The sequence below is a fragment of the Cupressus sempervirens genome, chromosome 3 (assembly GCF_028749045.1).
Source record: "Cupressus sempervirens isolate cs-2001-9-10 chromosome 3, ASM2874904v1, whole genome shotgun sequence".
Classification (NCBI taxonomy): domain Eukaryota; kingdom Viridiplantae; phylum Streptophyta; class Pinopsida; order Cupressales; family Cupressaceae; genus Cupressus; species Cupressus sempervirens.
Window position 1 is genome coordinate 448,262,305 of NC_143120.1, and position 24,462 is coordinate 448,286,766.

Genomic DNA, 24,462 nt, shown 5'->3' on the forward strand with positions numbered 1-24,462 from the left:
TAAGAAGGTATGGTCAATCCTCACTGGTTAAGTGTCTTTACATCCAGAGCCTTTTATCTACCAAGTTGCAAATACTTTGATATAAAGTTTTGGTGTCAAAACTATGATGATTTGCAACTTGTCATATAAAACCATGGGATATGTCAACCCCCATAGTATTCTTAAATGATATTTTTCCTTAAATAGTTCTAACAAAAAAATTAATACCCATGGATGCACTTAAATTTTTACTAAGATGGTTAAATAAGCATGTCCTTGGTGGGTGCACTTAAATTTGCATTATCATCATTCGTTGCCTATTGTTGTTATCATCATTTGTTGCTTGCTCTTGTTAGAAGCACTACATATATATAATTTGTCAAGTGTCAAAGGAAATGACAGAAACATAAAACATTACTGAAGATTTTTTCGCATTCTTGTGCTTTGCCAGTGCATCATTCTGTAACATCATGTTGGAGAATTAATGTTGAATCATTTTTGATGATCCATTTGAAAGATATTAAGAGAAATTCTCTTCTTTGCAAGGCAATCTAAGAATATGCTTTGTTAAGAATGATGAACTCTCCAACACAAGGAATGAAGTTGAAAGTAAAACCACATGCAAAGAGGGTCAACTTGGTCCCAAAAATAGGAAGAAGACCAAAAAATGATAGTATAATCCACTCAAACTAAAACAAGAGATAGCCAAAGTTCTAGTCAAGAAGCTATCTAGGGTGCAAAAATGTGTGAGAAACTATAGGACCAAATAAAATTAATTCCAATTTCTAACTTTGACCTTATAATTTTGTGTGCTTGCTTCTAATATTATTATTACAATTACTAGTTTGGAGTGAGATTCAACATTGTTTGTCTTGTTACTTGTATGCAAGATGGTTGATGAGCAACTATCCAAATAAGTATGATTATGACCATTTCCATGGCAAAAACCAAAACATGTTGTTGTGAAGGAAAAGCTTAGAAGGATATAAGATACTGATATTAATAAAAAATAATTTATTAATCATATTCTAATTTACATGGTAGAATGCTCATACTGGTTGAGGCAAACATGCATTCCCAGTGTATGCAAGAGAGTTACCAATTTCTCTTTAAATTAGAGTCATCATGTCTCACAGGCTCTAGGGTTGCAAACCCATATTTGTAACCTATTTTATTCTTCTGACAGACAATTAGCTAGTGTCTACCGAGTTTCTATGAATCAAGGTATCAAGTTGTGGCTATTACATCTTGTTCTCAAAAAAATACTTTATTCAAACACCTAATTGGGCACAAGCAATATTTTGAAGGACTGTAAGAGTTGACAAAAACTTTTGTTCAGAAGCATAATTTAGTGCATATTCAAAATGGAGACATCAAGCTGTTGAACACAAAATGATAGTAAGCACGCAAAAGGCAAATCAAAGTGAAATAAAAGGTCTTATACATCCTAGGGCATCTCAAAATAAAAATAGATAAGTAGAAATGTCACTATAGGAAAATCAATGTAAAATAGTACAAAAAAATGATGGGCTAAAGACAACCTAGAGTTAGCTGAATATAAATATCTACTTCATGTTGTTTATATGTAGAATATTTACAAAAAAATGTATATACTCAAGATAACTTGGTGTGATAAAGGACATACCTTGTGGCTTGGACATCAAGCATCTGCCCATGGTGTTTTCCCAGGAGCTCTACAACAACACCCACATATGTTTTTGGTACTTTAACAATAGCAATCTGCATTTCATTATTTCTAACATATGAGAAGTAATGTTTGATATTGAAAATGCATATAGTATATACTGTCATCATCTTTTCATCATTTTACTCTTTATAGGATTCCACAATCATCAATAGAAATCTAGGATGATGAAGATATTATTGTACCTCATAGGGTTCAAACAATTTATCGTTAACTTTTTTGTTTATAACTTTAGGTGGACCTACCATAAACTCAAATCCTTCCCTCTGCCTACAAGATCAAAATGTTAAAATAATTGTCAAAGGTTCCTTATGATTGTAAGATTTTCAAGATAAATAGTTGCATAGTGATAAGAAACTAGCTCCATAATTATAAATGTGTTGCAGCTTGCAAAAGAACATATTATTGTAATTAACCATATCTAGCTTGGAGAAAATAAAAATCCATATACACCTACATGTTCTCAATTAATATTTTTATATGCAATGTACCCCTCCCACTAACAATGAATGTATCAACTATGTCCCCATCTTCAACTTTCATTGCCAAATTCCTCTCAAGTTCATGATAAAGATGTTCCCTAATTTTTCTATTTGTCACATGTTTCCCCTGAAAAATTGTTCAAAGAAAAAATGAATTAGCTTGATCAATAGAAGTTTCTATGATAAGTGCATAAACACTATTTGACTTAATCAAGGAGCAAACCTCATGCCCAACAACTGGTGAAGTGTTGATTGCAAATGCCATTTTCACAGTAGGTTTTTCAATTTTAATTCTAAGCAAAGCTGAGCCATTAACTTTATCTGCCAAAGTTTCACCAATCTGTATTGATCATAGTACATAACCAAAAAAACCAAAAACTATACATTTTAGTATTACCTTGAAAATTACTCAAAAGAAATGCTTTGCGATGGACAAGATTAGGAATGCAAATTAGGGATATTTAATGGATGAACAGAGGAACATATATACATACAAGGACATCATTTATACCACAGAAAGCACAAATATCTCCAACTTTGACCATTTCAGTTGGAACTTTTGTAAAATTCTCATACACAAACAATTCATTGACTTTACCCAACCTAAATTTTTCATCTGATGAATACACCTGTAGAAGTTTCAATTAAGAAGAGCTGAAATTAAATTTGTAACTTAAATACCTGATTAAGACCTCTTAAAAATTAGATGAACATAGAAAATAATGTTAGACCAGTAGGAAAATAGCATTAGAAAGGTAAAATAAATGTAAACAGTAAGAAAATAAATATTATCTCAGCAAATATCTTCAACTTCACATATACTTTGACATTTGTGAGAAGATTTCTAAAATATTTATAATACAACTAGTGCTGTTACCACCATCCAATTTTTCTTAGCATAACATATATGGCCCTAGTTTGTCCATTTGACCCATTCATAGAATTCAAGTAACATTTCTAGTAATTTAAAATAGCTACATCAATTTACAAAACAATTTTGATATGAAATAGGAATATAAAATCCTTTCTTTCTTTTGAGCTTCACTTGGAAGTTGAAAATGAATTACTAAAAGTCATAATTTGGCAACAAGAAAAGCTACTTTGTAAGCATCCTTTAAAACTAAGAGTTGAAGAGATTGTTGAAAGATGTAATTTTAAGAAACAAATGATTGAATAGGAAATCAAGTAAAACAACCTTAACAAAAAAGTACAACATAATACATTACTCATACAGAACAGACCCTAGAAGCAAAAGTGTAGCAGTGACAAATATGTTTTAAGAACAATTTCTATGGAATAGATTATAAATTATAATGTTCACCTTTTGCAATAAAAAGTCTAAAAAAGAGTAGCCAATAGGTAGCCTAGTCTTTAGATTTACAATTACTCTAGTATTGAGATTTCTTATATTCAATTTGGGAATTTTATTTTTTTCATTGCAAGGATTCTCTATTTTTACTTGCATAATATTGACCATAAAATTTTCCCAGAGTCCATACAAAATTTCATGCAAATAAATTTTTTGACATTATCTTCAACCAATCATATACAATGTTGCTATGCCACATCTAAACACCACATTTGTTGGAATATATCTAATATAAGGGTTAACTGTGGCATCAAATTTACCGTATCTTTCTATATATCTAAAATATCCTTTACCTTTATCTCCATACCTCTGTGAATAGTACTAGAGTTTACCCTCCTGATAACTATTTGTCCTTTGCATTCATCAAAATCCAAATTTTTTGCCTACAACATTCAACCACATTTGTTGATAGGTTATAAATTTGTTAATTCATTCATAAGAAATAACCTTTTCAACCATTGTAAAGCACTATGGAGGACCTGGTATTAATTACTAGATCCAAACAAAACCAGGGTAGAAGTTGCATTGATCTGATATCAGATCAATCCATTTTTAGTAAAAAAATAGAAACAACTATTACAACTATTTGACTTAGTAAATAAGTAACTGTTCTATTCAAATTACAATATTCCTAAATAGTAGCTGGCATGCTCCACGTAGAAACATTATCCTCTACTCTAACAACTTGATGTATGTGGCCAAGTGTTTTTTGCAGTCGGTCTCTCTTAATTTTTTATCAATCCATTAACTCTCTAGAGTGCTTTTCTAACTCATTGTGATCACTTGCTTTATCTACTACAATGAACTAATGATTTCTCTTGGTGTGTCCTTAGCATTACAAACTGCAAGATTCCTATTAAATTCCTTTATCGATAAGCTGCAGATTGGAAGGAAAAAACACATTGGGGAAGGATATCATTCAATGTGAAACTTTTAGTGCTTCCACTAAAGAAGAGTTTTCTGCTTGTTTAAGTAACAAAAAAGGAAATCACTTGTTAGAAGGTAATTTTGGTCATCCATCCATCTTTAGATATTTTCCTATCCATAGATTAATTTTGTATCTCAGAAAAGCTAAATTTTTCAGAGTTGTTTTTGCATGTACGATAGTCAAGTATAAAATTTCTTTGCAAAGTTCTTCTAAACATTTTGCTAGCACCATTTGTTCCATCAATCTAGACATAAAGCTGAATGGAAATGCCAATAGCATAAGCTTGCCAAGAAAGAATGGAGAATCGCAAGAAGCCTTGCATTGAAGACTATCAAGAGAGGAAAAAATGTTGGGAACGTGATAGAGTCTCACTCGGTTCAACTTGAAGGCATTGATGAGTCAAAAAGACTTCGTGAGGATTAGCAAAATTTCCTAACAAAGTTTCACTGCCTCTCTGAAGAACTCTTCCATGAATCATTTTTGTCCCATTAGATTTCTCATACATGTATTCAATAAAAAGAATATTGGGAAGATCCTTAGAGTGCTGGTCCTGACCTTTTGAATACACTAGAACTACGCTTCCCATAGCAATATCTCCATCAGTAGAAACCATCTTATACATGGGTTCTCTAGATGATGTTTTACTAATAGATTGGCCTTCCCATTTTATATCTTTGCTACTCAATCTACCTCTCCCTATTCTAATGATAGGGGGGAGTTCAGTTTTGTCCACCATAATCAAATCAGTCTCTTCCTCATCCTCACTATCTTCCTGAGCCCGTTCTTCCTAATTTTTCTCACCATTCTCACCATTTTCTTCCTTTATTTCATCAGACACAGAAATTGAGTAGTACTCACTCCAAATGCGACTTATCAGCTTTGTAGTAGTTGGACGCATTTCTTGTTTGCTAATAGTTTTAGGCTGTGCATTAGCCCTAGGATTTAAATTCTTTTCTTTGACTATGACTCCCTTTTTTGTGAAAGACAATTTTGTATGATGTCTTTGTTCCATCTTTATAGAAAGGCCTATCACAAAGGCATTCCTTTGTATGCATTCATCTAGATACTCTGCAAACTGTTGCAAAATGATTTGACCATGAACAACAACATACCTTTCTATAGCATCCAGATTGGGTGAGATAAAAAATGGCTTAGTTTTATGTAGGCTTGCTAGCTTCCTAATCACATTTGAGAAAGAAAGTTTTGAAGCTTGACTCTGCTCCTTCAGCAATACAATTATTTTGATTGCAAGCCTGGCAATTTTTAGAATGGGTTTATACCATGGTAAATATTTCTTAGAAGGCTTCCCAAGCCTATACCAAGCACCATCAGTGCGTATTGATATGAAGAGCATATTTGCTCCAAATTCTATCATCCATTCCTTGATAGCACTTAAATATATGTGAATCCCATGTAGCTCATTATCTTGAGAATTTTTACCCCCTCTAGAGTCAGCATCCAAGCAATAGCTGCTACCATCATCTTCTGTCATGACACCTGAGCTAAATACTATAGTATCTATCTCAGTACCACCAAGAATTGGAAGAAGTTCCAAGGGAACAAGCTTGGAATCAGAATTGTATAAAGACCAATCATGCAACATCCTACGAGATAGATCTTCAAGATCTAATATACATGAATCATCATAAAAAAGATATTCATCCATTTCATCTTTAGTGGCCTTATAATATGTAGGCAATGGATAATCATTTAAAATTTCATCTTCATTGATTTTAACATAGAACTTCTTCTTGCCTTGAGACTTTTGACTTGGTCTTGCAGCCATCCAATCATTCTCCGCTTGCATCAATCTTGCAAGCTTCTCATCCTTGTCATAGACAGATGAAGCACCAACAACAATACTAGTGGAGCTCTCTTTAATTTATATACCAACAAGCCTCATATGTTTTGATTGAAGACACTCTTGCTCCAGAGCTATAAGAGCAGGAAAACCAATAAAAATTTGATCACCTTCTTCAGAATTGTTGTCCAAACTAGTTAACTTTTTTACAATTAAATCTCCCCGAGAAAGTATGAAATCTCTCCTACAAAAGCTTCCCTAAAAACTCTTATTAGAAGACATAGATCATGCAACATGTGCCACCAATTCATCCAATCCTAGTTCAGGATTACCTCCATCAGACTTGGAAAGAGCCTTGTATATCTCAACACAAATCATTGCTTTTTCATTTAGAATACTGAAGAACTTCTTATAAGAGCCAACAGGCTTTACACACACATACTCTGCTACCTTAGTTTGAAGCCATATAACAGGAGACCCATTTTCATATCCTGTTATGGACCATGTTTCCACAACCCCAAACCCCTCACAATTAACCCCTTTTGATTTATCCAATAAACCTTCCTTTCACAAAATTAATCTAGAAATATAAAGATCCATAGCATACACTATTTCTATTGGCTGAGAGGCACCCTAAGAATCATGGATTATAAAATCTATCAAGTGTTGTTGTTGAGGCATTTCTTCTTGGTGTTGTTCATTCACTGTTAAACTAATGGAAAGCTCCTCCTCTTCCACGGTTGTTTCCTCCTTGGCTTCAATGATTGAATCTTTCGCATTCAGACGAAGTGTCTTTTCCTTGTAATTCATCATAGTGGCTGCTTGTTTGGGGTGTTTTCTAGCTAGTTTATGTTCACCCTCATCTTGAACCTTGACCACATTAGCTTGATTTTTACCAATTTTCTTTTTGGGTCTCTTTCAGCCCATATCCTTTGCACTGTCAGAATCCTTGCCTGATGCCAAGTATTTCACACAGTCCTTCAAGCTATAAAATTTCTCCCCTGTTCTCACATGAAGGGCTTATGTATTAAGGGAAAAATGTATGAACACATCATTTAGGCAAATCTAGTACTTGAGTTAAATAATGAAGTGTGTCTTATATTAATCAAAACTTGCTAAAGAATACATTATTTGAAAACAACAGACCCAAGATTCCTCACCCTCCCAGAGAGATATTATTGTGTATGTGTTCAAGTATCTCATTGGGTCAAATTATGTTACTTTTCTAAGGCCCCTATGAGTGCTTCTTTCCATTGAAAAAGAAGAAAATTCAAGAACCTAGCTCCTTTCCATCAACTGTTTGCTTGCAAACAAAGAGTTTTTCACTACTAGAAGTAGAACTTAGTCATGCCAAAAAACCAAGGGCTGATTAATCTAACTCCATGGTTTCTCCAAGAAGTCATGGCCTTCTCACAAGGAAATCCTCATAGTAGCATAGATTAGAACTTCAGATATGCTTTTCCCAAAGAGAATCCTTAGATATGCAAAGAAGAGTTACTCCTTGACAAAGATAACATTCTCAATCAAAAAAACAAAGCGAAAAAATCTTGATGCTCAAAGAACCAACCCTTATATGCAACACACAGAAACCCTCCACAAACAAAAAAATTTAAGGATTTGATTCCAAAAGAATTGGAAATCATCAATACCAGTGCAAATTTAAATGGTGTGAAAAGAATACACATCAAAGTCTTTTGAATAAAGCAAGAGAATAATCAAACTTGTCAAAGTGAGCCATTGTTCATTAAAAAATGTGTCTATTCATGTATTTAATATGTGCTTTTCAATCCAAATTGAGACTTACTTAATATCTGCACTAGCTGGTTGGGGTGGATGGGAGGAGATAGAGGCCTGCCGGAGAGACAGAGTCAATAAACGAGATCGTGAAGTGAGCACACTCAATCGCAAATAGATCACCCTGAGAGTAGAGTGAATAGTTTAACTTCTTCTACTTGATCGAAGCCCTGGGGTCCCCTAACCCAACCCAACCAAGGAGGCATACAACCCTTCTTGGCTCCTACAGTCCAACAAATCTCCAATGCCCCTAAAATCAACAAAAGTAGTGCGGGTAGCCACTTCCTCCAGGATATGAACCAGTGACTTCTGTTTTTGCAGGAATCACTACAAGGATGCCCTCACTTCCTCGTAGAAGAGATGCATTTCCATTTTCCCTAGTGTGTTTGTATTTGTGCACGTGAAATAGAACTTTGATGCATTTCCATTTTTCCTAGCGTGTTTGTATTTGTTTGCGCGAAATAGAACTTTTTGTATTTTAACATCATGAAGCCCATGTTGGTCAAAATTTTGACCAACACTTAGGGTGAAATATGTGTTGGTCAAAATTTTGACCAACACGGGCATGAATTTGAAAAAAAATATTTTTCCTTGCCTATTTTGACCAATTTGACCCGATTTTAATAGATGGTCAAAAATTTTGGTCTAAAAATGGGGTCAAATGTACTAGTGAGGGCACAAGTTAAGCCCTTCCTCTCAACAATTTGAAATTCTTCCTTCAATACCCTGTTCTCGCAAATTTTATCATAAGCTTGTTGAATCTCCATGTTGCCAATTCCACCTATCTTACAATTATAAAACCCTCTGACATCTTGTACCATCACAACTTTAGTTGGAATAACAGATAAATCACTGAAAGGCTCATTCTTATATGCAACTTCAAGAATTGTTCTAAAGTTTGGTTGTTTTACTTCATTACTAACTAACTAAACCTTAAATTGTTCCTTGTCATGGGGTTTCCTAGAGCTAGATTCCATTTTCAAAAACTAGGGTTTAATGACTTCAAATACTGTGTATCTTAGCACTAGTGTAAATACCTTGAATTGATGAAATGATGCTAAATCTTGGTTGGAATCTTTGCAAAAGCATTAATCTCTGCTGGAAATCATTTTTGCACTCTACTTGCTCTTGCTTTGTGTTCACAATGATGAAAAATGATTGAAAACTCAACCTTATACCTTTCATTTCATAGCATTTAATGCTTAGTGCATATACAACTATCCACTTGGATCCTTATGCAATTCTATTTCACTCAGCATCCACTGGAGTTTTCCTTACTCAGCTTCAATAAGAATTTCCCTTTATTCGACAACTACAACTAACTTGGCTTCTACTAAATTTGGTAGATAAATCGACATATGAAGACAAATTTTCTTGCTCGGAAATAATTGGGAGATTTTAAAGATTTAACCTTGCATCTTTATTCATGCTGATCTATCCTTTTCAGTGCTAACTTATTTTGGGAACTGATGTATAATAAAGTATTTGAATATCAATCCCACACACCTTCTTTTGCTTAGTTGGATGAAGTGTGACCACTTGACCTTTTAGGTGAAGTGATCACTCCATTAGATGTGCTACTTCCATCTTTTCTTTTCCATGTTCTATTCATTTCTCCTTTGATGTGTTCAACATCAACTTGCCCTTTTCCTTTGTGGAACTTTGAGTTGGCTACCTTTGATCTTGTTGGGCAACACTTGTTGATATGTCCTATCTTTAGGTAGCTAAAACAAGCGGTTTGACTCAACCACCTATTGTAATTGCCACTAAAGTGTGTTCTTATGCAGTTCTCAAGAATGTGTACATATTCTTGACAGTAGTGACAACTCTGCTTGGTGTTGTAGTCCCAATTGTTGTAATGTCTATGAATATTTGACTTTTTTGCTTGGTTTGGTGTCCTCATAGGCTTAGATCTACATTTGAAGGCTCTATGTCCATACTTGTTGCAATTGTAGCAGTGTCCTTCAAATCTAGGTGTCTTGATGATTGTAGTCCTGCAGTCATGTGCCTGATGACCTTACTTGTTGTACTTTTGACAGTGACCCATGTTTTTAGGTTTGTCATGCTGATTGGTGTTCTTTCTCATGAATACATTAGAGGTATGCCCCTTTTTACCACAAAATGAAAAGTGGGTTTAGTATTCTTACCTTTGTCACTACTTTCTTCTACAGTCTTTGATGATTCTCCTTTTTAGTGCTGGTGTATCCTAGTCCTGAAGTGTCATTACTAGATTGGTGATTTTAATAGTTTTTTGAAGTACTTGATGGCTTCATTAGGTTTGTTGGAGCTTTCTAAAATTTCTTTTTCTCTTCTCAAGTCATTTTGTAGTTGTTCATTCTGCATCTTTAGTATGGAGATCTCAATGTTTTTGACATTCAACTCATGATGGGCATTCATCATTTGACTTAGGGTGTCTAGCTGCATGTTGGAAACTCTTGCAAGCTCAATTGAGTTTTCCTCTAGTATGTTGGCAAGGTTTCTCTTTTCATCTTCTATCATAGCTTTATCTTCAATGGCTCTCTTCTTCTGTTCAATCGCTTCACAAAGCATCAGGGCTTGTGATTCTTGTTCAATCTTGAGAGTTCTGATCTCTTCTGCTTGAGCTCTGTTCTTCTCCATTAGGTTTGCAATTGCTGCATCAAAATCTTTAGAATCTCCATTGGCAAATACTTTTGAGGGGTCAATCTCCTTGTACTATGTATCATTCTTAGCTATGGAAATTTCTTTTCTTCTCTTTAGGGATTTCCTCAATTCTTCCCTAGCTTCTTCTAGAGAATGTAGAATGATATGTATCTCAATCTCTTGATTCTCTATAATCTTCCCAAGCTTGTAGACCTCCAATTCTAGATCTTTTCTTCAAGCTATCAGGCTTCTCCTTGTAATAACTTGGCTTTGATACGAATTGTTGAAATTTACAAGTGGGAAGAATACTTTGGGGGGGGGGGGGGGGGGTTGAATCTGAAGTACCAAAATTTAAGCTATAAAACTTTTAACTGAAATCAATACATGCATGAAACATTTTTAATTAACATTAAAGTAAAGGCATGCATGAAAATAGACAACACAATATTTGATCACCCAAAAACCCTCCAAAATGAGAAGGTAAAACTTGGGTAGGGATGACACCCACAACTTATCACTACAACAATATGTAACTTGTCAAGGTTACAAAGTTTGACCATTAGCAATGGTCTGCCCTGTGAAAGGCCTACCCTATTAAAGGCTCCAACACCCTATTAATGGTGTACCTATCTAAAGGATTTACAAACATTCACTTGGAATGTCATCCCATTAAAATATTTACAAAATGGTTTTTAAACCAACCTATCTTTATAGGATTTTCATTCTCCTAATACAATGGCTAGAAAGTATAGTAGAATGTGTTGACTTGATAACTTACAATCTTCAATTGCTGATTTTAGATTGATGTTCAGTCCATTTTGATTTGATCCTTTTTGATCTGATATGATTCTATATGAAACGTTGATACTCTATTCAGATGTCCACTGATCTGGTAATTCCTCTATTTTTCTAAGTCACCTTGAATGTATTCTTCATCCTTCTATTCTTCACTCTCTTTTACTTTGTCATTCCTCTCTTCAATTCTCTTCTCACATACTCTCTCATGCATTCCCATACATTATTGAATTATGGGGTTTCAATCTCCTTAAAAAGGTTTCATGACTTAAGGTTAGGTATGAATCTATGATTGAGATTCATCCATCTTTCTCACTCAATTCTTTCCATTTTTCTGATTGGTTGCATGTTGATTTCATAGGGAATAAAAAATATTCAATCTTATCTTTTAATCCTTTGAGATTCATCATATGTCAGCTCAAAAATGGTTTACATCTTAGTTTGTGAGGGCACAAACTCTTATGCTGATTCTGTGTTACTTGTAACTTACTAATTACTGATGCTCGACACATATAGAAATTCTATCTTGCTCGGCACCTATAGAAATTTTTTCTTTCTTGGCACCTATAGAAATTTTCTTGCTCGGCACCTATAGTTTACTCGGCACATATGCTGACTCGACATTTATTAGTCACTCGGCAGTTGAAACTTGCTCGACACTATCCATCTGTTCGATATTTGAATGACTCGACACATATTGTAACTCGACATCTATATTATACTTGGCATCAACTTAGAAAGTTTCTTAAGTGTGTTGACACTCAATTGTCAAAACCAATCTGAGACCAACACTCCCTATTACAAAACAATAAAATAATCATAAGAAATATTCCCTAGGATCTCTTACTTCTAAGCTCAAATATATGCCTAGTAGATAACAACATTTTTGAAAAGAAATTAATCTAAACTAAAATAAATTGATGGTATGTCTAAAGTATTTCCCCCAAGAATGACCCTTGGGATGAACATAACATGTCCTATTAACAATAAAATAAAATAAAATAACAAACTAATACCTTTCCCCTTCATCGCCTCATTCCATGCATTCTAGGACATGACGTTGACTTGAGGAAGGAGGGAAACAGTACCAAGAGGTTTTTGGTCATATATATCAATCCCTTACTCCATATTGGCCATGGCATCTCACTTGTTCCACCACCCCATTTACCAAGGTACCTTATGGAAAATAATGTATGATATTGCTTAGAAACACATAGGACATTTCATAACTACACCCACCTAACCCTCTTACCCACACCTCCACACAAGCATGCCATAACTCTACCACATCTCCACGTCTTTCTCATACCTATGCCTCCAAGGAAAAGTTGCCACCTCGTATGGAGAATAAAAGGCATGAAAGGTGGAGGGTGCAGGAGTAAGGGGCACGTGAGTGAAAAAACCAAAAAAAGAAGCACTTAGGTTGGGAAAAGGGTTAGTCTTAAGCTAGTTCAAGATGTGTGGAAGGGAGTAGGTGTTAGAAAAAAAATTAGTGCTTAGGATAGGATAATTAATGAATTTGTTAGTTTGGGGTTTGAGTAGTTAAAAAAATAGTTAGTAGGTAGTGTTAGTAGGAGATTAGGTTTTGGTGAGTATAATTAGTAATTAGGTACTTGAGAGGTTATTCGTTGGGTTGAATTAATATTTAGTAGGTAAATTAGTAGAAAAATAAATAAGAAAATTAGTATTAGTCTAATCTTAAATAAGTATATTTGATTGTTGATATGTTGCATATATTAAATAATATGTATGTATATTTCATATATTTTACTATATAATAACTTTATATAGCATTTAAAAAATAATAATTTCAGCAACATGCATAACATACAAAGTGCATTGAAAGTCCAATATCAATTTTAAATAACTAATACTTATTATTGAATGTATAATCAATTCATATTATATGATATGAAGATTTTGAAATATCATGTTTAGTTATTAATTGTAAATATAAATATTGGACATGACATCCAATGGATTGTTTAGCAATTACCTTATCGTGAATTTATGGTAACCTAAACCTTATGTAGTATAATTTATATACCCATATGATAAATATATATACTCATGAAACAAATATTAAATCTAAATGAACACACACACACACACACACACACACACACACACACACATATATACATATATGTATATGCATATACATATATGTATATGCATATACATATATGTATATGTATATACATATATATGTATATATACATACATGTATTTATGTATATATACATATATATGTATATGTGTATACATATTTATGTATATATACATACATACATGTATGTATATATACATATATGTGTATATACATACATACATGTATAGATGCATGCATGTATGTATGTATGTATATATACATATATATATGTATGTATGTATGTATATATACATATATATATATGTATATATGTATGTATATATACATACATATATATATATGTATATATGTATGTATATATACATACATACATACATACATATATATATATATATATATATATATTGTGTGTGTATATATGTATACAAACACACACATATATATGTATGTATGTAAAATCAACTTAAGGATATTCACTTAACCTAGGAATGCATCAAATTTTATAAATGTACATTTGATAGATATTCATAATTAGTAGATCGAGTATGAAGATGAGTGGAGCAGATTTATAACTCTAGTGGAGCAAAAAGAATAAATAGGGTTTTAATTATAAACATTTGAATTAAATATTTAATTGTGATATTTCACTTCCATACCTTAGAGTAATTGTCACTCTAATAAATATGATGTAATCATTATACATGCATGATAAAATGGGAAAGTGAGCTTGGCACATTACTCCAGTGAAGTGTTGAATGGATCATCCAGCTTACCATAATCAAATTCACCACATGTGCTTAGATTTAGATACTTTAGCAAGACCTTCATCCCTATACCATAGCTCAATTGACAACAAGAATAAATCATAGTCCAACCCATGATTAATATAAGCATATTCATCGATAAACAAGGACAACATATAGTGAACCTACCTAGATGCATAGTTCATGCCATGAAGATTAGTAATCCCTAATATATTCTAACATCAAGAACTCATGAGATTTGAATTTCTTTCTAATGAGGTTGTATCCACAAAACATCTCCTCTAAATTCTTGATGCCAATTAGAGTAGAACCTTCAACCAACCTATTAAAGATTATTTCGGTTAAATATTGAAAGTATGTTGCAACTATATGAATATAACTGTTAGGTATTCCAAACTCTTGGTCATTCAATAACCTAGTTGGTAATGTATAGTGCCGTAGGAGATATTTCTAGGTGTTATCATCAAAAAAAAAAATGTAGTTGTGTTTTTGACTGTAAATTTTTGGCATGACATTTATTATCACATTTTGGTGGATCTAGTTTGGCAACTACAAACCAAAGTCCTTCACCTATTGGACCCAACCCACCATCACCTAAATAACGTAAATTCTCTATCATCTCTACCCCTTTTCCATAATATGTCCTCATCTTTATATCAAGTACAACAAAATATATATAGACTATAGTATTTTAATGAGTAAAATCAGTGTATTTGGGATCCACAAAATCCTCTTATTGATCATCTTCACCCTTATTAATGGTGTAATATGATTCATCTGTATGCTTGTTATTCTACAATTTTCTAAATATTTTATCCTCTTCCAAATAATAAAGATCCATAGAGGTATTTGGATCACCAAGATTCTTTCTAATTTCCCAAAAAATAGTAATTTTTGTTTCTATCTAATTACCATCTTTACAATCCTCAAATTTTTGATCCCTAGGTCTTATTGTCTATTAGAGTCAAACACTTAGTCATTCCTATGGCATAATTGGTTGGTCATCACTATGAATAAGCCATCTTACTAAGGCCGAGCTATGTATATAGGACTTATTCTTATCTTAGTTGAAGCTGAGTAGTTATTATTGCTGAGAAAGTCTATGGTCATAGAGTACTCCTATATATACCAAGTTGATTAGGATACTATACAAGATGAGCTATCCAAAGTCAATTCATGTTGAGTCATACAATTTTTGCTGAGCAGATAGAAGTCAAGGGACAACATGGATATTAGTTTTGACAAAGCATCAGAGTGTTCATTTGTCAAACAAGCTAGTTTTGGTATATTTGTTTGGAATTGTACAAAAACTAAGATAAACCATTTTTTAGCTAATGTAATGCATGATTTAATGATTGTAGAGTCATTTAAGGATATGCTTACACATTTATTTCAAGGTCACTAATCCTTATGCATAGTGATCAACCAATCATAAAAATGGAAGGAAAAAGTGGCAAAAGTGAAGGATCTAGATCATTGATTTTGATCTAGAAAATTCTACACATGGTTCTAAAAGAAGGATCAAACCCTAATTTTATGTATACATAAGAGAAGAAAAGTTTGGAAGTTGTAAGAAATTTTTAAAGGAGAATCAGATAGAGTGATTGAGCATAGTAGTGAAGGCAAGAATATATAACTATCAGATTAGAGATCAGATCAAATATTGGAAAGATGAGATTTGTAATTAGCATTTTAAGTGTACACCAAAGGATCAGGTATTGATACATTCTAGAAAAGTGTTTTAGGGTAAAACTCTTAAAAAATGGTCCTAATAGACCTTTGTAAATTTCCCAACATGGTGCTTACTTAGTTGCAATTTTTAAATCCTTTAATCAAGGTAGACTGAATCAATCTTGTAAGCTCTTAATAGGGTAGACCCCTTACAAGGTAGATCATCATGAGTGATCTAAATTGTAGCCCTAATAGGTGAAATTTATTATTGCAGTAGTGAAGATTTGTGGGTGTGATCCCCATCCTAGTTTTACCTTTAACTTGGAGGGTTTCTGGGTAACCAAAATCTTTGTGCTATGTGTTGATCATTTACTTTCATATTTTATTGATATGATTAGTTGTTAGATCTGATACATCATTATAATAAATGTTTATGTAATTTATGATATTGTTGAGATAAGGGTTTAAGGTGAAAGATATTAGATTTAATATTTTTTTTAAAGGTTAAAAATTGTATAGATCCCAATTCAACCCCCTTAGTATCTAACTTTCCCAATAGACTTCCAATAATTGGTACCAAAGAACCATTCTCTTAGAAAAAATCTAATCACTTGAGATTAAAGACCTTGGAGATGGAGGCTTATAATTTGGGAAAGATCATTGAAAATCAAAAGCTTGACATACAAATTGTACTGCAAAAACTTGAAATGGAAAGAGAAGAATTGAAAAAATCTTAAAAAGAAGGAAGGAAATGCTGATCTAATAGAATGATACACAATACCAGTAAGAAGACACTAAAGTTCTACTTGATGATGGAAATTCCAATGAAAGTGATTTAACAATAGAAAATCTATTAGAGATGAACAACAGACTGAATGGACAGATAAGAGGACTAAAAAAAGAACACGAGATCCAATCAATAAGACTGTGTGAAGTGACTAAACATAAAATGAAAGATAAAGAAGATAAGATAATGGTTGATAAAGAGAAAAGGAAAATGGACACAAGACTTGATGAAAGGATATCTGATGTGCATAAACTCACACATAAGAAATTTGATATGCTCAACCAACTACTACATGTAAATCAAGAGCTTAATAGGGAAGATGTGGAGATTAAAAAATATAAGATGAGAAAATTATCATTTGAGGAATGAGTTGAGATCTGAAAAGGAATTCATTGAAAGGTTGATTAAATCCAAATAAGATATTAGATACTATGAAGAGCTGATGAGATCATAGAGAAGATCCCATGAAACATCCAAACTAGGATATGCTGATAACCTATCATCTACCAAGGAAGGAGAATCATCAAAAAGTGGAGATAGAGGAATGAAAAGCCAAAGAATAGGAAACATACATGTTATCATTGTGGGAAACTAGGTCATACAACAAATGTTTGCGGAAGTAATATTGGTAAGAAAACCCTAAGCCCAAATTTATTGGATACTGTAATAAGAAGGGTCATCAAACACATGATTGTAGATCCAAAGCTATCAATACACTAGTTGCACCTAAATTTGAAGGATATTGCAACAAATGTTAGAAGTATGGACATAGAGCTCAAGAATACAGATCAAAGGAAAAACCTAATTGGGCACCCAAGAAGCAAGGAAATGCACCTTAGAAAGGTAACTCTTACAATTGGGATTACAACACATGGCACAATTGTCATTTATGTCATGAATATGGTGATATTAATTTTTTATATATATTAGGACACTTTTCAGGGGTAAATCCAAGAGTTGGATGAATGACAATATAGTTTTCTATAGATGTCATAAGATTGGACATTTGAGGATAAATTATAAGACCCAAGCACCAACACCTAGAAATGAAAATAAAAAAGGTAAAAGTGTTGTTGATGTAGAATAAACAAGAAACTAGATGAATCAAACATGGAGGAAGAAGGAAGAAGAAAACATTAGTAGAACTAGTGAATTCAAGATCACCCAATCCAATAGATCAGGTGATCACACCACTTCAAACTAAGTAAAGAAGGTATGTGAGGAACTTTAATTGAAATGATAAATAATACAATAGTTCTTAACATCTGATGTAGTGAAGTCCATTTTTGCATAAGATGAGATGCATTAGGATAGATCTAAAGTGTGAACAAAGCAAAGAGCATATATATCAAGTTTGAGCATAGTTGATGCTAAGCATCAATATTAATGATAGTTGTGATTGAGTTATAGTGTGGACCTAACCTCGTGTATCAACCGAGTTGATGTGTTGACTAAGCAAGTGAATGAAAGTATAAATGATGAGTTTTTGTATGTATGTTGAGATAGTTGTCAGACATTTTGCATCCACCTACTAAAAGTACAAAATATTAAATGAAAGAGAATTTTGACTATTTAAAGGTATTTAGTCAAAATTTTAGTTCATTTTTCATTCACCCAATAATTAATAACTATCAAAATGATATCAAGGTGATTGTAGAGCAATTTGTGCAAATTTTAGATAGATTATAGTGCATTCTATCAACCAAAGAGTGTAAATGTACAAAGTTTTCTTTGCACTAAGATGATTAATTTGTGAAATTGTTTGAAGTTCAAACCTAGTTTCAAAATGACATTATCTATGTCTACAAGTGAGAAGGATGCATTGAAGGGAAATACTAATTATATTGTGTGTAATGATTTATGTCCTCCTCCAAAATTCAAGACATATCCAAAGATTGTGATGATTGGAGACTCATTTGGGGTATTATCCTCAATGCCACCCCATGTGACCATGGTGCCTGATGTAAGGTCATGCTACATGTGAAAAATTGAAAAAATTGGTGATTTTTAATTGAAGAATGCATATGATAAGCTATACAAGAATGGGGTACTGAAGGAGGAAAACAAAGTAGCTACCAAGAAAGGGTTAACTCATTCCCTAGCATTTCCCAAGGTATTCAAGGTTGAATGGATTAAAATTATTTTGAGTAGGTTTCATGATATTAAGTTATGGTTGTAGAATAGGCTAGTTAAAATCACAAAATCCATCATAAATCATGTAACCGATTACCCTACTCTTGACCAATGAAGAATACTCATTTCCAGGAAAGAACTATAATTGAAGACCATAGAAAAGAAAAGTGGAATGATCAAGGGATGTCTATTGATACAATCACAGATCTAATCATTAAGTTTTCATGTAGAGTTATTGCACATAACTTCTATCAGTCGAGCTAGCTAAACAATGTGTCTTGTGTAGTAGTTGACATGGGATACAAACTAGTCAAGAAGGACCATAGCTACAACTTGGCTGAGCTACAATTGGTATAGTTTGTAGAAAATATTGGAGCCATCAAGAAAGCCATGAACACAACATATAAGTATAAATCACTTTTATTAAGTATATTCTTTTATATTTAGAACACCTTTCCCATGATTGGAAATGCAGAATGGGATAAGGCTAGACTAGTGACTGAGCATATATACGAAAATATAGAATAACTAGGTGATAATTTTGAAACAATTTTTGATAGATATTTTGAAGATTTCAAAAGGAAAATGAAGAATAGGTCAAGGATACCTAGGTTGATGGTTGATCGATATTATGATCACATATTTTTTATGGTTGATACCGACTATACTTATGTACAAGCAATAATACCGAGAGTGGCATGGCTAAGGTCTATGTAGTATGAAGTCAACATTGATGAAGTGTCTGCTACTATTATAACACTATTAGCAAAGGAAATTGACAAGAGTACAAAGCCATTTGGTACATATAAGACCGCAAAGATAAAAATGATGATGTACACAAAAGTCCCTAAGATGGATAGAAAGAGAAAGAAAATGATAGACTTAGAAGGTAAGCTTAGAGAATAACCACTACAAATCAAAGAAGGTCAAGGAGAAGATCATGGTAGTGAAGGTGATGACGAGGAATAATATGAAGCTAAAGAAAAAGAGATTTGTGTTGCCAAGCCTCAGGCAACAAAAGGTAAACAAGATTGTAATTATTGATCCTAGGATGAAAAAGAGCCTTTAAAGTGGCTACACCACCCACTTCTATGCCAAGGACAGTTACCAGACAAGGATCTAAGGCAACATGACCTACAGCTACCAAGTCAAAGAAATAATTAGTAAAGATTACCAAACCAACAAAGGGAAAGACTCCAAAGAAGAGGACATCTTAAGAAAAGAAGATCGAGCTAGGTCAACAGTAGAAAAAGGCCATGGAGAAAACTTGTTGTTAAACTTGATGATGAGGAGGATGATGAAGTTGAGAGGAATTAATCTAATGACTTGAGAAAGTTTCAGATAGTACCAAGGAAAGCTCCTTAAGACATTTAAAATGTATGTCAAAATATAAGAAGTTCAACATGATTAACATTCTATAAACATGCAAAGTATAATACTTTAGATAAAGGTGATAAAGAGGAAGTAGAACAAGCTGTGTTGGAAATGATGGTGAATTTTAAATACACACCAATAGAACTAGGTAAGCAATTTCATGACGTACAATTATATAATAAAATTGATGCAAAATGGAAATGACATTAACTACTAAAAGAAAAATGTGAGAGGCTACATTGACCCAAGTTATGCCAAACTTAAGGAAGCATCATGTGGCTATAGCTATGAAAGATTTTGTAAAGAAATTTTTGCCTAAGACAAAGGAATATATATTTTTGAGAAACATAATTGAATATGTTGTACATGAGAGAAAAATTGTCTAGAAGAAAGCTTTTGGGTTGATGCCAACATTAGCAGAAGAAGAAGAAAAGGAAGATGACAGAGTTGAATTGGACATCACATAAGACATCTACAATGATGGTGAAGAATTTGTAGAAATAGTAGAGAAAATGGCTCAAGAAAAGACACAACAAACATATATAGTCATAATTGAGGATGAAACACTGATCACTACATTGCCCAACATGACTATAACTGTCAAAGAGCCAGAAAAATTAGTGTATATTGAGTAAGAAATAGAGGAGAAAGATCCTAATTATATCAAATACACTTTGATGTACACCACCAATCCAATTATTGTGCAAATTAAGGAATATCCATAGATTGGAAAGATAGATTTGGATCACTAGGTAACTGTGACTATAATAGAAAGACCCAAAATTATTGTCAATTAAAAAAAAACACTTACATAAAAAGACACTTGTTATAGATGTCGTGGAGCAAAGTGTTCCAGCTATTGAAGAGAAAAGAGATGGAGAGCTTACTAAGGAATATTAGAGTACAAAGGGTCATACTGATGAGATGGACACTTAAATAGATAATTCTAGTATTGGTGAAATAAGACCACAAGTCTCAGGACCTCTTGATCACCTGGAGATTTAGTAATACTTGATGAAGTTAGAGCGATCCTAAAGTATGACACTAATAACTTAACTAATGAGAAAATGCAAATCTTACAAGACCTATTAGCTAGGAAGACCAGGCAAGAGATTTAAGAAAGGAGCATCAGCAAAAACAAGTACTACAAGAGATTAATGATATCTTTGTAGATGCTTATGATATCAAAGATGTTGATGAAAAAGCCCCAATAATGGCCCAATTAGTTAATATTGTATAAAAGGTAAATAATTATGATATTTTGGCTAATGATAAGCTCATGCAATGGTTTGAGAAGAAAGTGTCAACTGAAATCGCCATAAGGAAAGTTGAACTTTCTAATCTTGTAAATACTTTAGAGGGAGTTGTAATGGATATCCAAACTTTGTATAAAATATTATGTGATGTACCAATATTCATGGGATATTCATGATCAGATTGAGAAGTTGCAATTAGATTTGAAATCAACAAGGCATTCTTTAATATGGACACACGTTCAAGTTCTATTCATTATAATAGATTGATATTTTCCCAAGGAAGATTGGCTAAATTGCAAGCTGCAAATGGTAGGATGAAATAAAAAAGTATTTCCATTCAATAAATGTCGATACCTCACTTAAAGTTTATGCATAGAGAGTTATCATTAGCAAAGGAGATAGTTAAAAGAGATTCACATCTCTCTACTATTGATAGTTTGGTTGATCTAGTTGCTCAACTAGAAATAAAAATTCAAGTTTTGGAATATGTTAATTTAGTTGGGATAATGCATTGGTAATGGTTATATAGACTCACAAATACTTTTTGGAGAAATATGATTTGACCCCATCACCCCAACAACCATGAGTGACAATAACAAGGGGAAAATGAACATAAAGGGGAGATACAAATGAAAATGGATATGATAAAAGGTATGATTCTTTGAACATTTTTTGTAATGTATTGTATATATTGAAGTCTTTATGAAGACTGAGTCATAGTCAAAGGGGGAGTACTATTTTCAATTTTGGATATAATGTTGGATAATGAAAAGGTATTTTTTCCACTAATGTCAAAGGGGGAGATTGTTTATCCGTAAGTCTTGTTGTCTATTAGTTACAAACACTTAGTCATTCCTATGGTAGAGTTGGTTGATCATCACCATGACCAAGCCAACTTACTAAGGTCAAGCTATGTATATAGGACTTGTTCTTATCTCAGTTGAAGCTAGTCAGTTAATATAGCTGAGAGAGTTTATGGTCGTTGAGTACTCCTATACATGCCGAGTTGATCAAGATACTATATAAGATGAGCTTGAGATAGTTCATTCCAAGTCATATAATTATTGCTAAGAAGATAGAATCAAGGAACAACATGGATATTAGTTTTGATTGAGCATCAATGTGTTCATGTGCTAAGCAAGCTAGTTTTGGTATATTTGTTTGGAATTGCACAAACACTGTGATAAACCATTTTTAATTGACTTAATGCATGTTTTAATGATTGTGGAGTAATTTAAAGAGATGATTATGAATTTAGTTTAAGGTCATTAATCCCTATGCATAGTGATCAATGAATCAAAAAATGGAAGGATTAAGTAGAAAAAGTGAAGGATCCAGATCATTGATTTTGATCTAGAAACTTCTACACATGGTTATAAAAGAAGGATCGAAGCCCTAATTTTATGTTTGTGAGAGAAGTGAAGTTTGGAAGCTACAAGCAAAGTTTGAAGGAGAATCAGAGAAAGTGATTGAGAAGAGTGTGAAGGGTAGAATATAGAAATACCAGATTAGAGGTCATATCAGAGATTGGAAAGAAGATATTCCTAATTAACATATTAAGTGCACACCAAAGGATTAGGTACTGATACATTCTAGAAAAGATTTTTTAGGGTAAATTGCTTAACACAGTGGTCCTAACATACCTTTGTAAATCTCCTAACAAAGTGCTTACTTATATGTAATTTTTAAATCCTTTAATTAAGGTATACTGAATAAGTCTTGTAATCTCTTAACAGGGTAGACCCCTCACAGGGTATATCATCACAAGTGATCAAAATTATAGCCCTAATAGGTGAAATTTGTTTCTCTAGTAGTGAAGATGTGTGGGTTTCATCCCCGCCCCAATTTTACCTTTACCTTGGAGGGTTTCTAGGTAACCAAAATCTTTGTGCTATGTGTTGATCATTTATTTTCATATTTCATTGATGTGATTAGTTGTTAGATTTGATAGATCATTGCAATGAATGTTTATGTGATTTGTGATATAATTGAGATAAGGGTTTAAGTTGAAAGACATCATATTTGATACTTGTTTCAAAGGTTAAAATTTTTATAGATCCTGATGCACCGCCCCCTCTCAATATCTAACTTTCCAATAGACTTCCAACACAAATATGTTGTTTGGAACATATTTTCTAGATGGGTGATCAACTTTATAGTAGAAATTGTAGGATGTCCTAAGTTTCACTTTTCCTTTCTATTTGTGCAATGCTATAATTTGTGATGACAATTCCTATATTGAAATATTGTTTTCAGCAGTGTATTTCTCCATCTCTTTTTTGACTGCATCCTAGAATCCATGTTTTAATTTTTTACATCCATGACATACTCTCATATTGACATTTGGATATGGAGTTCCTATTATGTATATGATTTGTACTAATTATGGAGAGTGAGTCATATTGCTAGTGATTGTCAATATCAAAGTTAAAAATTGTAAGAAAATGTTTTGTCACTTTGAATTCTTTTCTATCAAATATAAACCCTTTGCATGAGAAAGGAAAGGAATAAACATCATTTTCATTTTTTGACCATGAAAGAATACATGTGTTCTCTCTATCTACCATACATATTCCAATTCAAAAACCCCATCCATTACATGTATTTGAAAGTTTGTAGGGTTCTTTTGCTGAACTATAAAACCTTAATGATGCATGATCTGATGCAAGAGCATCTTGCATGGGAAAATTATTTATTCACAAAAAAAAAAAAAAAAAAAAAAAATTGGAGGAGAGAGAAAGTGATGAAAATAGAAGGAAAAATAATTTAAAAATAAAATAAGGGAAAAAGGAGAAAAGAGGAATTTCTATTTTCAAGGTGCATAGGTGGCGTAAATAGAAAAATAATAAAAATAGTTGTTATTCCATTAATCGAGGTGTGTAGGTGGCA

At 32.8% G+C, this 24,462-nt stretch overlaps 1 pseudogene; it reads right to left on the reverse strand.

Annotated features, from left to right (window-relative positions):
• The window catches only part of LOC149567003 (DNA (cytosine-5)-methyltransferase 1A-like), a 105,593-nt pseudogene that overhangs the window by 16,633 nt on the left and 64,498 nt on the right, over positions 1–24,462 (reverse strand).